Source organism: Bos taurus, chromosome 1 (assembly GCF_002263795.3).
Source record: "Bos taurus isolate L1 Dominette 01449 registration number 42190680 breed Hereford chromosome 1, ARS-UCD2.0, whole genome shotgun sequence".
NCBI classification, from domain to species: Eukaryota; Metazoa; Chordata; class Mammalia; order Artiodactyla; family Bovidae; genus Bos; species Bos taurus.
Window position 1 is genome coordinate 81,337,389 of NC_037328.1, and position 16,864 is coordinate 81,354,252.

Sequence of the window (16,864 nt, forward strand, 5' to 3'; positions counted from 1 at the left end):
GAGCGAGTGTTCACTAATTTTTCCCCCCTGGACAGAGGAATAAATGACAGTGATCTTCTTGGCTTTCTCTCCTGAGGGAAGGGTAGTTAGTTCAAATGTAGATTCTGGTAAACTTTGTGCATTTCTGTACAGGCCCAAGGCTAGATGTTATATAAATATAATTATGTCTGTGGGTTTGCCTATATAGTGTCACATCATTTAAAAACAGTTAGATGGATGAAACTTAGTCAAGTTTAAAAGTAGTGAAAACAATAACATATTTGTTAAGATGCAAAGTAAAATTATATATATATATGTGTGTATACACACACACACACACACACACACACACACATATATGCTGTTGTTTAGTCACTAAGTTGTGTCTGACACTTTTTGTGACCCCACGGACTGTAGTCTGCCAACCTCCTCTCTCCATGGGATTTCCCAGGCAAGAACACTGGAGTGGGTAGTCATTTCTGTCTCCAGGGGATCTTCCCAACCCAGGGATCAAACTCAGGTCTCCTGCATTGGCAGGCAGATTCTTTACCACTGAGCCAGCAGGGAAACCCATATTTACATATATGTATATGAAGCAAAATGATAAAAACAAGCATTATTAGGATAATAAACACAATGTTCAAGATAGTGATTAACCTTGCAGGGGAGAAAAGGATAAAGAGGGAATTTCTAGTATTTGTACTGTCTTATTTTATAATCAGAATGATAGCCATAGGGGCATTTCCTATATAATTCTCTATTTATTTTTGTGTGCCTGGAATATTTACTAATATAACTTTAACTCAAAAGTCTTTGTTTTGTCTTTTTTATGAATTTTATTGAGTATAATGTACACACAATAAAATTTACCATTTTTTGGTATACAAATCATTGCAAAACATTTCTATTACCTCTCAAAATTAAAATATAAAATCAACTGAGAGCCAAAGATTAATGTTTCTACATATTATGTTTATTATATTTCAAGGATTTATGACAGGAACTGATATTCAACCAGTCCCCTTCTGTAAACAACTAAAAAACTGAAAAATACATGAAATAACTGTTTTCAGATATTGCATAACAGGAAATACAAGACTGTGATATTGCTAGAGAGAAGGAAAAATATTAAGGTGAGCCCCATGTGGTCTCTCTTTCTATCTGGAGTTAATTTCTGGACTGTGGTGTAAGGAATGGTAGTCTAAAAAGAGCACAGCTGTCTCCCTGACTTAACAGGACAGAAATCAGAGCTCAGAAATACTTAGTTATCTGGAATGTATGGGGTAAAGTACCAAAAATAAAGGAGTGAAGCCAAAAGCTTCTCTAGAAATCTGCACAGGACTCTCTTGAGTCTTTGGCCCAATACTAAACTATGCACGCACAGGACAAGACTCCAAGAGGACAGGCAGAGAACAGTCATCAGGGAATCAAGAGATATCAGTTAACTGTAAGCTAAGTAATTACTGAACTCATCCAGGACTAGAAGATATTCACCTTTGAAGCGAAATGTTAGCCACTCAGTCATGTTTGATTCTTTGTTACAGACTCCTCTGGTCATGGGATTCTCCAGGCAACAATACTGGAGTGGGTTACCATGCCCTTCTCGAGGGGATTGTCCCAACTCAGGGACAATCCGGAGACAACCCTGGGTCTCCTGTATTACAGGCAGATTCTTTACCATCTGAGCCATAGGTGAAGTCCAAATGTAAACTAAGATTGAACTCTCCAGGCAAGAATAAGCCATTCCCTTCTCCAGGGTCTCTTCCTGACTCAGGGATAGAACTTGGGTCTCCTGCATTGTAGGCAGATTATTTACCATCTGAGCCACCAGGGGAGATCAGAGTTAAAACACTTTACAAAAAATGATGCCTTGATAGAGCTTTCAGAAAGATTTCATCTTTGGAGAAGGAGTAATCTAGCCCTAGAATAAAAGTTTCTCTAGGCTCATGCTACAAAGCATAAAGTAAGTCTCAAAGCAATAAGCTAATTCCCAAGCAAATTAACTCCATGACAGAATGGAGAAAAATCTGAAACTCTTTCATAGAAGTTAAAAAAAAAATCTAGGCACCCAAAAATGCATCATAGTGTCTATCATATAATAAAAAATTGATAGATATGTGAAAGGAGAAGGAAAGTATGATCTATAACCCAAAGAAAAATGAATCAATAGAAATATACCCCCAAATGATGGAAATGATGTTATATCAACATCATTTAAAGGAATGTTATATCAACATTGTTTTAAAGGAATTTAAAACAGTATTATGAACTGTTGTATTATATTTATTAAACTATTATAACGTGTCAACTAGATTAAGAAACAGATCAACAAACAAAGCGAAATTAGGAAATCTCAATTAAAAAAATGGAAACTGCATACAGGATCAAATAAAAACCCTGGGATCCAGAAACAAATTATATGAATTAAAAATTTTACTGGGTACGTTTAACAGTGGGCTTCCCCAAGTGGCACTAGTGGTGAAGACCCCACCTGCTAATGCAGAAGACCTAAACGATGCAGGTTCCATCCCTGGGTGGGGAAGATCCCCCTGGAGGAGGGCATAGCAATCCACTCCAGTATTCTTGCCTGGAGAATCCCATGGACATAGGAGCCTCGTGGGCTACAGTCCATAAGGTCACGAAGAGTCAGACATCACTGAAGCAACCTTACACTTAGCACAGATTTAACATCAGACAGGGATACAGAGAAGAAAGAGCAGTGAACTTGAAGACATGGCAAAAGAAAGTATCTGATAGAGTGCCTGATGAACTATGGTCAGAGGAGACAGGGATCAAGACCATCCCCATGGAAAAGGAATGCAAAAAAGCAAAATGGCTGTCTGGGGAGGCCTTACAAATAGCTGTGAAAAGAAGGGAAGTGAAAAGCAAAGGAGAAAAGGAAAGATATATGCATCTGAACGCAGAGTTCCAAAGAATAGCAAGGAGAGATAAGAAAGCCTTCCTCAGTGATCAGTGCAAATAAATAGAGGAAAACAACAGAATGGGAAAGACTAGAGATCTCTTCAAGAAAATTAGAGATACCAAGGGAACATTTCATGCAAAGATGGGCTAGATAAAGGACAGAAATGGTATGGACCTAACAGAAGCAGAAGATATTAAGAAGAGGTGAAAGGAATACACAGAAGAACTGTACAAAAAAGATCTTCACGACCCAGATAATCACGATAGTGTGATCACTCACCTAGAGCCTGACATCCTGGAATGTGAAGTCAAGTGACCTTAGAAAGCATCACTACGAACAAAGCCAGTGGAGGTGATGGAATTCCAGTTGAGCTCTTTCAAATCCTGAAAGATGATGCTGTGAAAGTACTGCACTCAATATGCCAACAAATTTGGAAAACTCAGCAGTGGCCACAGGACTGGAAAAGGTCAGTTTTCATTCCAATCCTAAAGAAAGGTAGTGCCAAAGAATGCTCAAACTACTGCATAATTGCACTCATCTCACACTCTAGTAAAGTAATGCTCAAAATTCTCCAAGCCAGGCTTCAGCAATATGTGAACCGTGAACTTCCTGATGTTCAAGCTGGTTTTAGAAAAGGCAGAGGAACCAGAGATCAAATTGCCAACATCTGCTGGATCATGGGAAAAGGAAGAGAGTTCCAGAAAAACATCTACTTCTGCTTTATTGACTATGCCAAAGCCTTTGACTGTGTGGATCACAACAAACTGTGGAAAACTCTGAAAGAGATGGGAACACCAGACCACCTGACCTGCCTCTTGAGAAACCTATATGCCGGTCAGGAAGCAACAGTTAGAACTAGACATGGAACAACAGACTGGTTCCAAATAGGAAAGGAGTACGTCAAGGCTATATATTGTCACCCTGCTTATTTAACTTATATGCAGAGTACATCATGAGAAACGCTGGGCTGGAAGAAGCACAAGCTGTAATCAAGATTGCCGGGAGAAATATCAATAACCTCAGATATGCAGATGATACCACCCTTATGGCAGAAAATGAAGAGGAACTAAAAAGCCTCTTGATGGAACTGAAAGAGGAGAGTGAAAAAGTTGGCTTAAAGCTCAACATTCAGAACACGAAGATCATGGCATCTGGTCCCATCACTTCATGGGAAATAGATGGGGAAACAGTGGAAACAGTGTCAGACTTTATTTTTCTGGGCTCCAAAATCACTGCAGATGGTGATTGCAGCCATGAAATTAAAAGACGCTTGCTCCTTGGTAGGAAAGTTATGACCAACCTAGATAGCATATTCAAAAGCAGAGACATTACTTTGCCCACAAAGCTCCATCTAGTCAAGGCTTTTGGTTTTTCCAGTGGTCATGTATGGATGTGAGAGTTGGACTGTGAAGAAAGCTGAATGCCAAAGAATTGATGCTTTTGAACTGTGGTGTTGGAGAAGACTCTTGAGAGTCCCTTGGACTGCAAGGAGATCCAACTAGTCCATTCTAAAGGAGATCAGTTCTAGGTGTTGACTGGAAGCAATGATGCTAAAGCTGAAACTCCAATACTCTGGCCACCTCATGCAAAGCGTTGACTCCTTGGAAAAGACTCTGATGCTGGGAGGGACTGGGGGCAGGAGGAGAAGGGGACAACAGAGGATGAGATGGTTGGATGGCATCACCAACTCGATGGACATGAGTTTGAGTGAACTCCAGTAGTTAGTGATGGACAGGGAGGCCTGGCGTGCTGTGATTCATGGGGTCGCAAAGAGTCGGACACGACTGAGCGACTGAACTGAACTGAGGCCGAAAGAAATGATGTCAGGTGGTAGTCCTTATACTAAAGGACTAAAGGTCTAAAAAATAAAGAGTACTAGAAATGGTAAATATATGAGTAAATGTAAAAGACTATTTTCCTTATTTTTTAATTTTTTAAAAAATAGTTGTTTGAAGAAACAAAATAACAATGTACTGCAGGGTTTATGATGCATGTAGACGTAAAATGGATGTGAACAGGAGCAGAAAGGATAGAGGGGAGTGAAAATAAACTATTACAATTTTTTAAATTATATGTGAATTTGTATTATTTGAAGGTAGAGTATAATGAGTCAAAGATGAACACTACATTCTAGAGGAACCATTAACAATAGAAGATAAAGAATATGTATAGCTAATAATCAAATAATAGAGATAAAGTTGAATACTGGAAAACACTAATAAATAATAATCCAGAAAAGGCAAGGATGGAGGAGGACAAAAACAAAGAACATAAAGAAGAAATAGAAAACATAGCAAGATGATGGGTTTAAAACAAGCCATAGCTAAACTTACATTAAATGTAAATGATAAAATATTCTAATTAAATAACAGAGGTTGTCAAACTAGAGTTTAAAAAGCAAGAACAAACTTATGCCATCTAAGAGATTCCCATTAAATAAATGACCCAGAGAGATTAAAAGTATGACAGAAACATATATCCCATGCAAAGACTAATCTTATGAAAATTTAGTTATATAGTTATCTAGAGCTAGCTGCTCAGTCATGTCTGACTCTTTGTGACCCCAGGAGCTGTAGCCCTCCAAGCTCCCTAATTCATGAATTTTTCCAGGCAAGAATACTGGAACCAGTTGCCACTTCCTACTCCAGGGGATCTTCCCAACCTAGGGATGGAACCTGTTTCCCTTGCATCTCCTAATTGGCAGGCGGATTCTTTATTCTTATGAAAACTGAAATATCTATGTTAATATCAAACAATAGACTTCAGGGGGAGATTACCAGAGATAAAAGTTGTATTTTATAATGGTAATAGTATCAGTAGACTTCCCTGGTGGCACAGTTGATAAGAATCTGCCTGCCAATGCAGGGGACACAGGTTCAACCCCTGGTCCAGGAAGATTCCACTTGCCACAGACCAACTAAGCCCACGTGCCACATCTCCTGAGCCCACGCTCTGGAGCCTGTGAGTTACAAGTACTGAGCCCGCATGCTGCAGCTCCTGAATCCCGTGCACCTAGAGCCTGCGCTCCACAACAAGAGGAGTGACCACAGTGAGAAGCCCGTACGCTGCAGTGAGAAGCCTGCACACCACAAAGAAGGGTAGCTCCTGCTCACCACAACTAAAGAAAGCTAGTGCACAGCAGTGAAGACCCAGCGCAGCCAAAATTAAGTTAATTTTAAAAAAAAGGTCACTTCATCAAGAAGACATATAATCACAGTGTGTGTGCAATTAATAACAGCTTCAACATACACATACAAAAACACCGGTAGAACCAAAAGAAAAAATTAAGTTTCTTAATTATATTTGTAGATTAACATTCCTCTCTCAAGAATGAACAAAACAAATAGAAAATCAGCAAAAATAAGATATTTGAACAATACTGTCAACAAACTCAATCTTTTCACATTTATAGAACACTGCATTGAACAACTGCAGAATACATTCTTTCCACGTGCACATGGACCACTCATTCATCACAAATGAGCCATAGAATAAGGCACAATAAATAAAGAAAGGTACAAATAAATAAAAAGTAGTAATGATATAGACTATGTTCCTTGACTATAATTTAACTAAAATAGAATCAAACAAAAAGCATCTGGAAGATTTCCAAGTATTTGGAAATTAAACAACATGTTTAATTAACATGGATCAAAATAAAAATTATAATGAATAGAAAACTTCAAAGTTGATAATGATGATACATCATGTAAAATTTGTAGTATTCACCTAAAGCAGTTATTACGAGGAAATTTTAAAATTAAATGACTTTTACTATAACAGATTTTTTTGATGGCCCGTGCCATAAACCAACAAGAATCGGCCATGAGCATACAGGCCCTCCCTCCTGAAAGAGAAATCCCACACACAGCAACAAAGACTCAGTGCAGTCAAAAAATAATAATAATTCTTAAAAAAAAAAAACCCACAATGAATTACATATAGGAAAACAATGATTTGAATTACTTCAGATTTCTTATCAAAAGCTATGGAGGCCAGAAGTTGCTGAAACAAAGATTTTACTGTGCTGAAAGGAAAGAACTATCAATCTAAAATTCTTTATCCAGTAGAAATTTCCTTTAGGAATAATGGTGAAATTCACTAGTGAAAGAAAATTGAAATTTGCTGCCATCAGACTTTCTTGAAAAGAAATGCTAAAGGAGGAGGAGAAAATGGCAACCTGCTCCAGGATTCTTGCCTGGAAAAGTCCACGGACAGAAGAGCCTGGTGGGATGCAGTCCATGGGGGTTACACAGCTGAGCCTGCAGGCATGAGTGGGGGTGGAGGGAGATGGATTGGTAGCAATAAACAGGTAGAGCTAAAAAGAAAGAAAAGAAATACTAAAGGACATTCTTTAGGTGTAAGGAAGATGATACTAGATGAAAATTTGAAATTTCAGGAATGGAGAAAGAATGATAGACATGGTAAATCTGGATAAACTTGGTAGAGTATTTTCTCCCCTTGCTGCTGCTGCTGCTGCTAAGTCGCTTCAGTAGTGTCTGACTCTGTTTGACCCCATAGACGGCAGCCCACCAGGCTCCCCCCGTCCCTGGGATTCTCCAGGCAAGAACGCTGGAGTGGGTTGCCATTTCCTTCTCCAATGCATGAAAGTCAAAAGTGAAAGTGAAGTCGCTCAGCTGTGTCCGACTCTTGACCCCATGGACTGCAGCCTATTAGGCTCCTCCGTCCATGGGATTTTCCAGGCAAGAGTACTGGAGTGGGGCGCCATTGCCTTCTCCATTTCTCCCTTAACTTTGTTAAAGTACACATGATAGTTGGAAGCAAAAATTACAGTATTGTTGAGCGGGGTTTTCAGTGCATGTAAATGCATTATATACAACTACATCATAAAGTGGGAAGGGTAGAGATGTATATGATGGTAAGGTTTCTCCAGTCTACTTGAAGTAGTAAATATTAATTCTAAGAATATTGTGAAAAATTAGGGATATGTTATGTTAATCCCTAGAATAACTACTAAAAAGACTATAAAGAAATGTAACCAAACATCCAATGAATTTAATTAAAGTGGAATCCTAAAAAAATAAAATAAAAAAAGAAAAGGTAGGAGAGATAAAACAGGACAAAAGTGGGCACAAAAAGAAAATTAGTAGTAAAACTGCAGACCTAAAATTGAATATATCAATAATTATACTATATGTAAATAGTCTAAGCAGTCATTAAAAGACAGAATTGTCAGATTGAATAAAATAACAAAATGTAACTATATACTGTCTGTAAGAAACTTACTTTAAGTAAAATGATGTGGGTAGGTAAAAAGTAAAAGATGGAAATAAGATTTATGATGCCAATATAGTCAAAAGAAAGCTGGAGAAGCTTTATCAATAGCCAACAAAATAGATTTCAAAGCAAGGAAACTTGACTAGGAATAAGGGTTTTTTTATATAATAATAAAAGAGTCAATACACTAAGAAGACAAATCAATCCTAAAGGTGGTATGTACTTAAAAATAGAGTTTCAAAATAAAAGAAGTTATAATTGATGGAATTGAAAGAAGATTTGGGCAAATCCACAGGTAGAGTTGAAGCCTTCAGCATTCTCCTCTAAGTAACCAGTAGAACAAATAGAAAACTGGCAAGAATACATAACTTAACGAAGACCATCAAATACCATGATTTCCAAAGGACTGAAATCATACAGAAGATGTTTTCTGACTATGAGTGAGTGCATGAGTGAGAAGCAATCAGTTGTGTCCAACTCTTTGCAACCCATGGACTATACAGTCCAAAGGAGTCCAAAGGAGACTATATAGTCCACGAACTATACACAGCAAAGGAGAAAAGGAAAGCTATATCCATTTGAATGCAGAGTTCCAAAGAATAGCAAGGAGAGATAAGAAAGCCTTCCTCAGTGATCAGTGAAAAGAAACAGAGGAAAACAATAGAACGAGAAAGACTAGAGATCTCTTCAAGAAAATTAGAGATACCAAGGGAACATTTCATGCAGAGATGGGCTCAATAAAGGATAGAAACGGTATGGACCTAACAGAAGCAGAAATTAAGAAGAGGTAGCAGAAATACACAGAAGAACTATACAAAAGATCTTCATGACCCAGATAACCACATTGATGTGATCACTCACCTAGAGCTAGACAGCCTGGAATGTGAAGTCACGTGGGCCTTAGGAAGCATCACTACGAACAAAGCTAGTGGAGCTGATGGAATTCCAGTTGAGCTATTTCAAATCCTAAAAGTTGATGCTGTGAAAGTACGGCATTCAATATGCCAACAAATTTGGAAAACTCAGCAGTGGTGACAGAACTGGAAAAGGTCAGTTTTCATTCCAATCCCAAAGAAAGGCAATGCCAAAGAATGTTCAAACTACCCACAATAGCACTTAACTCACACGCTAGTAAAGTAATGCTCAAAATTATCTAAGGCTTCAACAGTACGTGAACCATGAACTTCCAGGTGTTCAAGCTGGTTTTAGAAAAGGCAGAACCAGAGATCAAATTGCAAACGTCCATTGGATGATCAAAAAATTAAGAGAGTTCCAGAAAAACATCTATTTCTGTTTTATTGACAATGCCAAAGCCTTTGACTGTGTGGATCACAACAAACTGTGAAAAATTCTGAAAGAGATGGGAATACCAGACCACCTGACCTACCTCTTGAGAAATCTGTATGGAGGTGAGGAAGCAACAATTAGAACTGGACATGGAACAACAGACTGTTCCAAATAGGAAAAGGAGAATGTCAAGGCTGTATATTGTCACCCTGCTTATTTAACTTATATGCAGAGTACATCATGAGAAATGCTGGGCTGGATGAAACACAAGCTGGAATCAAGATTTCCAGGAGAAATATCAATAACCTCAGATATACAGATGACACCACCCTTATTGCAGAAAGTGAAGAGCTAAAGAGCCTCTTGATGAAAGTGAAAGAGGAAAGTGAAAAAGCTGGCTTAAAGCTCAACATTCAAAGAACTAAGATCATGGCATCCGGTCTCATCACTTCATGGCAAATATATGGGGAAACAGTGTTAACAGTGGCAAACTTTATTTTTTTAGGCTCCAAAATCACTGCAGATGGTGATTGCAGCCATGAAATTAAAAGATGCTTGCTTCTTGGAAGAAAAGTTATGACCAACCTAGACAGCATATTAAAAAGCAGAAACATTACTTTGCCAACAAAGGTCCATCTAGTCAAGGCTATGATTTTTCCAATAACCATGTATAGATGTGAGAGTTGGACTATAAAGAAAGGTGAGCGCCGAAGAATTGATCCTTTTGAACTGTGGTGTTGGAGAAGACTCTTGAGAGTCCCTTGGACTGCAAGGAGATCCAACCAATCCATCCTAAAGGAAATCAGTCCTGAATATTCATTGGAAGGACTGATGCTGAAGCTGAAACTCCAATACTTTGGCCACCTGATGTGAAGAACTGACTCATTGGAAAAGATCCCGATGCTGGAAAAGATTGAAGGCAGGAGGAGAAGGAGACAACAGAGGATGAGGTGGTTGGATGGCATCACTGACTCAATGGACATGGGTTTGAGTAAACTCTGGGAGTTGGTGGTGGACAGGGAGCCCGGTGTGCTGCAGTCCATGGGGTCACAAAGAGTCGGACACGACTGAGCAACTGAACTGAACTGAACTGAACTATATAGTCCATGGAATTCTCCAGGCCAGAATACTAGAGTGGGTAGCTGTTCCCATCTCCAGGGGATCTTCCCAACCCAGGGATTGAACCCAGGTCTCCTGCATTGCAGGGTGATTCTTTACCAGCTGAGCCACCAAGGGAAGCCCTTTCTGACTATAATGAGATTAAATAAAAATTAATAACAATTATTACAAAATGTTAATAAAAAAGAAAACCTAAATAATAGAGAAACATACTCTGTTGATAGTTAAAAATATCACTAAGAAAATGAAAAACAACAAGCTATGGAATGGGAGAAAATATTTGCAAATCATATATTTGATAAATGACTTGTACCTAGAATATATAAAGAGTTCTTACTTCTCAATATAAAAATACACTCAATTTTAAAAATGAGCAAAAGACTTGAATAAAAAATCTCCAAAAAAGGCATGTTAAATGCTAACAGGCACATGAAAATACATTCAACACCATGAGTCATCAGGGAAATGCAAATTAAAACCACAATGAGATACTACTTCACACCCACTAGAATGGTTATAATTATGAAGACAGAGAATATCAAATGTTAGTAAGGAAGTGGAAAAACTAGAACCTTTGTACATTGCTGTAAGGAAAGTAAAATGGTAACAGCTACTTTGGAAAACAGTTGAAAAGTTTCTTAAAAAGATAAATTTGCCATACAACTCAGGCATTCCACTCCTAAGAATCTACCCAAAGAAATGAAACAGGGAACTTTCTGGTGGTCCAGTGGTTAGGACTTGGCACTTTCACTGCCATGGCCCTAGGTTCAAACCCTAGTAGGGGAACTAAGATCTCACAAGCTGCATGGCATGGCCAAAAAAAAAAAGAAAAAAAGAAAAGAAAACAGAGTCAGTGTTTAAAAAAAGAGAGAAATGAAAACTCGTACTCACATGAAAAAACCATGTATACAAATTATCACAGGAGCATTTTTCATACTAGCCAAAAGCTGGTAACCACCTAAATGTTCATCACATGATAAATGGATAAGCAAATATCCATACAATCAAATAATATTTGGTAAAAAAGAAACATAATTCTGAAACATGCTTCAACATAGATGAACCTCAAAAACATTATGCTAAGCTAGATACAAACACTAGGTATGATAGGATTCCATTTAAATGAAATGTCCAGAAGTGGCAAATTTATAGAAACAGATGGAAAATCAGTGGTAGCCTGAGGCTAGGGGTGGGAGGAGAGATTAACTGCAGATCACTATGAGGTTATTTTTTGGTATAATAGAAATATTCTAAAACTGGAGTGTGATGATAGTTGTACAACTCAATTTATTAAAAGTCATAGAATTATACCTTTATAATAGTTGAATTCTAAGGCTGTAAATTAAACTTCAATAAAACTGTTTAAAAAAAAATCTAGATATCTAATTATGTTAGGGTTTTAATCAAGAAAGGATGCTGAATTGTAATCAGTGCTAGCTACCATGGCAGAAATCCCCATTTAGTCAGAGGATATGGCTTTTTAGAGAGGGAAGCAATTGTCCCCAGAGTAATCTATTCAGGAAATTCTGAGCCACCTTGTTAAAAAGGAATGTTCAACTATATATCTTATGGATGCCAACTCTTACTTTGGAAGCAGTTCTGGGCTGTCAACTCCATTCATCCATTCAGCAAAAGTCATAGAATGCTTACTTATTTGCCAAGTATTATTTGTCAAGCTGGAGGGGGATAATAAAAAATGAAAAGGCATGGCTTGGCCTTTAACCTGCCAGCATTTCAAAACTTGTGGCTCCATTAGGAGTTTGGCCCTTCTTCCTTTTCTAGCTACTAGCCTCTTTGACTTCAGAGCCACGATCCTTACTGGGTCTACTTTCCCATCTCCAAAATTTATTATTTTTTCTTTTTAGCAACATTTCAAGCAGGGAGAAAGTATACAGAAAACCATAATAAACATTTGTGTGCCTGGTTACATCTTAATCTTTTAGATTTTTAGGTTTTAATCTTAGTTCTTTAAACAAAATAAAATATGACATATGCATTTGAAGCCCCTTTTATTCACTTCTTTTCCTACAGAGGTAAATGGTATCCTGAAGTTGGCATTCACCATTTCTACGCATATCTATATACTATTATTTCACATGTATATGTATTCACAAAAAATGCATACATTTCACAAACTTTATATAAATAATGTGATACTTTATATTTTCTCTTGTATTTTGTGTTTTAATGCAGCATGTTTTCTGAATTGATTCATATTGTAAATGCAATTTTGTGTTCCATTATATGTTCTTTGCAGCCAAAGATGGAGAAGCTCTATACAGTCAGCAAAAACAAGACCGGGAGCTGACTGTGGCTCAGATCATGAATCCCTTATTGCCAAATTCAGACTTAAATTGAAAAAAGTAGGGAAAACCACTAGACCATTCAGGTATGACCTAAATAAAATCCCTTATGATTATACAGTGGAAGTGAGAAATAGATTTAAGGGACTAGATCTGATAGATAGAGTGCCTGATGAACTACGGACGGAGGTTCGTGACATTGTACAGGAGACAGGGATCAAGACCATCCCCATGGAAAAGAAATGCAAAAAAGCAAAATGGCTGTTGGAGGAGGGGGCCTTACAAATAGCTGTGAAGAGAAGAGAAGAGAAGAGAAGAGAAAGCCAAAGGAGAAAAGGAAAGATATAAGCATCTGGATGCAGAGTTCCAAAAAATAGCAAGGAGAGATAAGAAAGCCTTCCTCAGCCATCAATGCAAAGAAATAGAGGAAAAGAACAGAATGGGAAAGACTAGAGATCTCTTCAAGAAAATTAGAGATACCAAGGGAACATTTCATGCAAAGCTGGGCTCGATAAAGGACAGAAATAATATGGACCTAACAGAAGCAGAAGATATTAAGAAGAGCTGGCAAGAATACACAGAAGAACTGTACAAAAAAGATCTTCACGACCAAGATAATCACGATGGTGTGATCACTCACCTAGAGCCAGACATCCTGGAATGTGAAGTCAAGTGGGCCTTAGAAAGCACCACTACGAACAAAGCTAGTGGAGCTGATGGAATTCCAGTTGAGCTATTTCAAATCCTGAAAGATGATGCTGTGAAAGTACTGCACTCAATATGCCAACAAATTTGGAAAACTCAGCAGTGGCCATAGGACTGGAAAAGGTCAGTTTTCATTCCAATCCCAAAGAAAGGCAATGCCAAAGAATGCTCAAACTACTGCACAATTACACTCATCTCACACGCTAGTAAAGTAATGCTCAAAATTCTCCAAGCCAGGCTTCAGCAATATGTGAACCGTGAACTTCCAGAAGTTCAAGCTGGCTTGAGAAAAGGCAGAGGAACCAGAGATCAAATTGCCAACATCTGCTGGATCATGGGAAAAGGAAGAGAGTTCCAGAAAAACATCTACTTCTGCTTTATTGACTATGCCAAAGCCTTTGACTGTGTGGATCACAATAAACTGTGGAAAATTCTGAAAGAGATGTGAATAGCAGATCACCGGACCTGCCTCTTGAGAAACCTATATGCCGGTCAGGAAGCAACAGTTGGAACTGGACATGGAACAACATACTAGTTCCAAATAGGAAAAGGAGTACGTCAAGGCTGTATATTGTCAACCTGCTTATTGAACTTATATGCAGAGTACATCATGAGAAATGCGGGGCTGGAAGAAGCACAAGCTGGAATCAAGACTGCCGGGAGAAATATCAATAACCTCAGATATGCAGATGATACCACCCTCATGGCAGAAAATGAAGAGGAACTAAAAAGCCTCTTGATGGAACTGAAAGAGGAGAGTGAAAAAGTTGGCTTAAAGCTCAACATTCAGAAAACGAAGATCATGGCATCTGGTCCCATCACTTCATGAGAAATAGATGTGGAAACAGTGTCAGACTTTATTTTTGGGGGCTCCAAAATCACTGCAGATGGTGATTGCAGCCATGAAATTAAAAGATGCTTACTCCTTGGAAGGAAAGTTATGACCAACCTAGATAGCATATTGAAAAGCAGAGACATTACTTTGCCAAAAAAGGTCTGTCTAGTCAAGGCTTTTGGTTTTTCCAGTGGTCATGTATGGATGTGAGAGTTGGACTATGAAGAAAGCTGAACGCCAAAGAATTGATGCTTTTGAACTGTGGTGTTGGAGAAGACTCTTGAGAGTCCCTTGGACTGCAAGGAGATCCAACTAGTCCATTCTAAAGGAGATCAGTCCTGGGTGTTCTTTGGAAGCAATGATGCTAAAGCTGAAACTCCAATACTTTGGCCACCTCATGTGAAGAGTTGACTCATTGGAAAAGACTCTGATGCTGGGAGGGATTGGGGGCAGGAGGAGAAGGGGATGACAGAGGATGAAATGGCTAGATGGCTTCACCGACTCGATGGACGTGAGTTTGAGTGAATTCTGGTAGTTGGTGATGGACAGGGAGGCCTGGCGTGCTGCAATTCATGGGGTCGCAAAGAGTCGGACATGACTGAGCAACTTAACTGAACTGAACTGATATGTGCTGTGCTTAGTCACTCAGTCATGTGCAACTCTTTGCCACCCCATGGACTGTAGCCTGCCAGGCTCCTCTGTCCATGGGGGTCTTCCAGGCAAGAATACTGGAGTTGGTTGCCAAATCCTTTGCCAGGGGATCTTTCCAATCCAGGGATTGAACCCAGGTCTCCTGCATTGCCGGAGGATTCTTTACCTTTTGAGCCACCAAGGAAGTCATTATATGAAGAAAGAACAATTTATTTATCCATCCTCCTATTTTGGACTTTGAGGTTGTTCCTATTTTTTTTTCTATTGTAAAAAGTGTTGAAAACCACTCTTATACATCTTTCTTTATGCAAATATACAAGGTTTTTATGGGCTTTCCTGGTGGCTCATATGGTAAAGAATCTGCCTGCAATGTGGGAGACTGGGGTTTGATCCATGGGTTGGGAGAATCCCCTGGAGAAGGAAATAGCAACCCACTCCAGTATTCTTGCCTGGCAAATCCCATGGAAAGAGGAGGCTCCCGGGTTACAGTCCATGGGGGTCACAAAGAGTCGGACATGACTGAGAGACAAACACATATACACCTAGAGGGGGAATTACTAGGCCATGGAATATGTACTAATTTTCAGCTTTGGTTGTTGTTGTTCAGTCACTAAGTCACGTCTGACTCTTTGCAGTCCTACGGTCTGCAGCACACCAGGCTTCCCTGTCCTTCACCATCTCCTGGAGCTTGCTCAAACTCATGTCAGTTGAGTCAATGATGCCATCCAACCATCTCATCCTCTGTCACTCACTTCTCTTCCTGCCCTCAATCTTTCTCAGCACCAGGGTCTTTTCCGGTGAGTCAGTTCTTCGTTTCAGGTGGCCAAAGTATTGGAGCTTCAGCTTCAGCATCAGTCCTTCCAATGAATATTCAGGGTTGATTTCCTTTAGGATTGACTGGTTTGACCTCCTTGCTGTTCAGGGTACTCTTAAGAGTCTTCTCCAGCACCACAGTTCAAAAGCATCAATTCTTCGGCACTCAGCCTTTTTTATGGTCCAACTCTCATGTCCATACATAACTACTGGAAAAACCATAGCTTTGACTAAAAGGACTTTTGTCAGCAAAGTGCTGTCTCTGCTTTTTAATATGTTGTCTCTGTTCAGTTGAGTTCAGTCACTCAGTTGTATCCAACTCTTCGCAACGCCGTGGACTGCAACATGCCAGGCTTCCCTGTCCACCACCAACTCCTGAACTCTGTCTAGAGTTGTCATAGCTTTTTTTCCAAGGAGCAAGTGTCTTTTAATTTTGTGGCTGCAGTCACCACCTGCAGTGATTTTGGAGCCCAAGAAAATGAAATTTCTACTTTTTCCCAAACTATTTGCCATGCATTGATGGGACCAGATGACATGATCTTAGTTTTCTGAATGCTGAGTTTTAAGCTAGTTTTTTCACTCCCCTCTTTCACCTTCATCAAGAGGCTCTTTAGTTTCTCTTTGCTTTCTGCCATTAAAGTGGTATATCTGCGTATCTGAGGTTGGTCAGCTTTGGTAGATATATCCAAATTTCTCTTCAACAACTGATTTACACTCCCACTAGCAGTATCTGAGAATTCTCATTTGTCTATATCTTTCTCAACATATGGTGTTAGCAAATTAAATTTTGTCTATATGGAAGATATAAAATGGTATCTCATTTAGTTTTAATTTGCTTGTTCTTGATTAGCGGGGAAGTGAACAATTTCTTGTATGTCTGATGGTACGTTAAATTTCCTCCTCTGTAAGTTATGTTATTCCTTGACCATTTTCCTATTGGATTGTTTGCCTTTTTCTTATTGATTTGTTGTGGTTCTTTAATCTTTGTCTATTATGTGTTTATCTTTTTTT

The 16,864-nt window shown here is 38.8% G+C and overlaps 1 non-coding gene across 1 annotated transcript; it reads left to right on the forward strand.

The window, feature by feature from the left end:
• Window positions 1–11,261: 11,261 nt before the first annotated feature.
• TRNAE-UUC (transfer RNA glutamic acid (anticodon UUC)) lies at window positions 11,262–11,332 on the forward strand. Its single transcript has one exon. It is a non-coding gene; the product is annotated as a tRNA-Glu (tRNA).
• The last annotated feature ends 5,532 nt before the right edge of the window (window positions 11,333–16,864 follow it).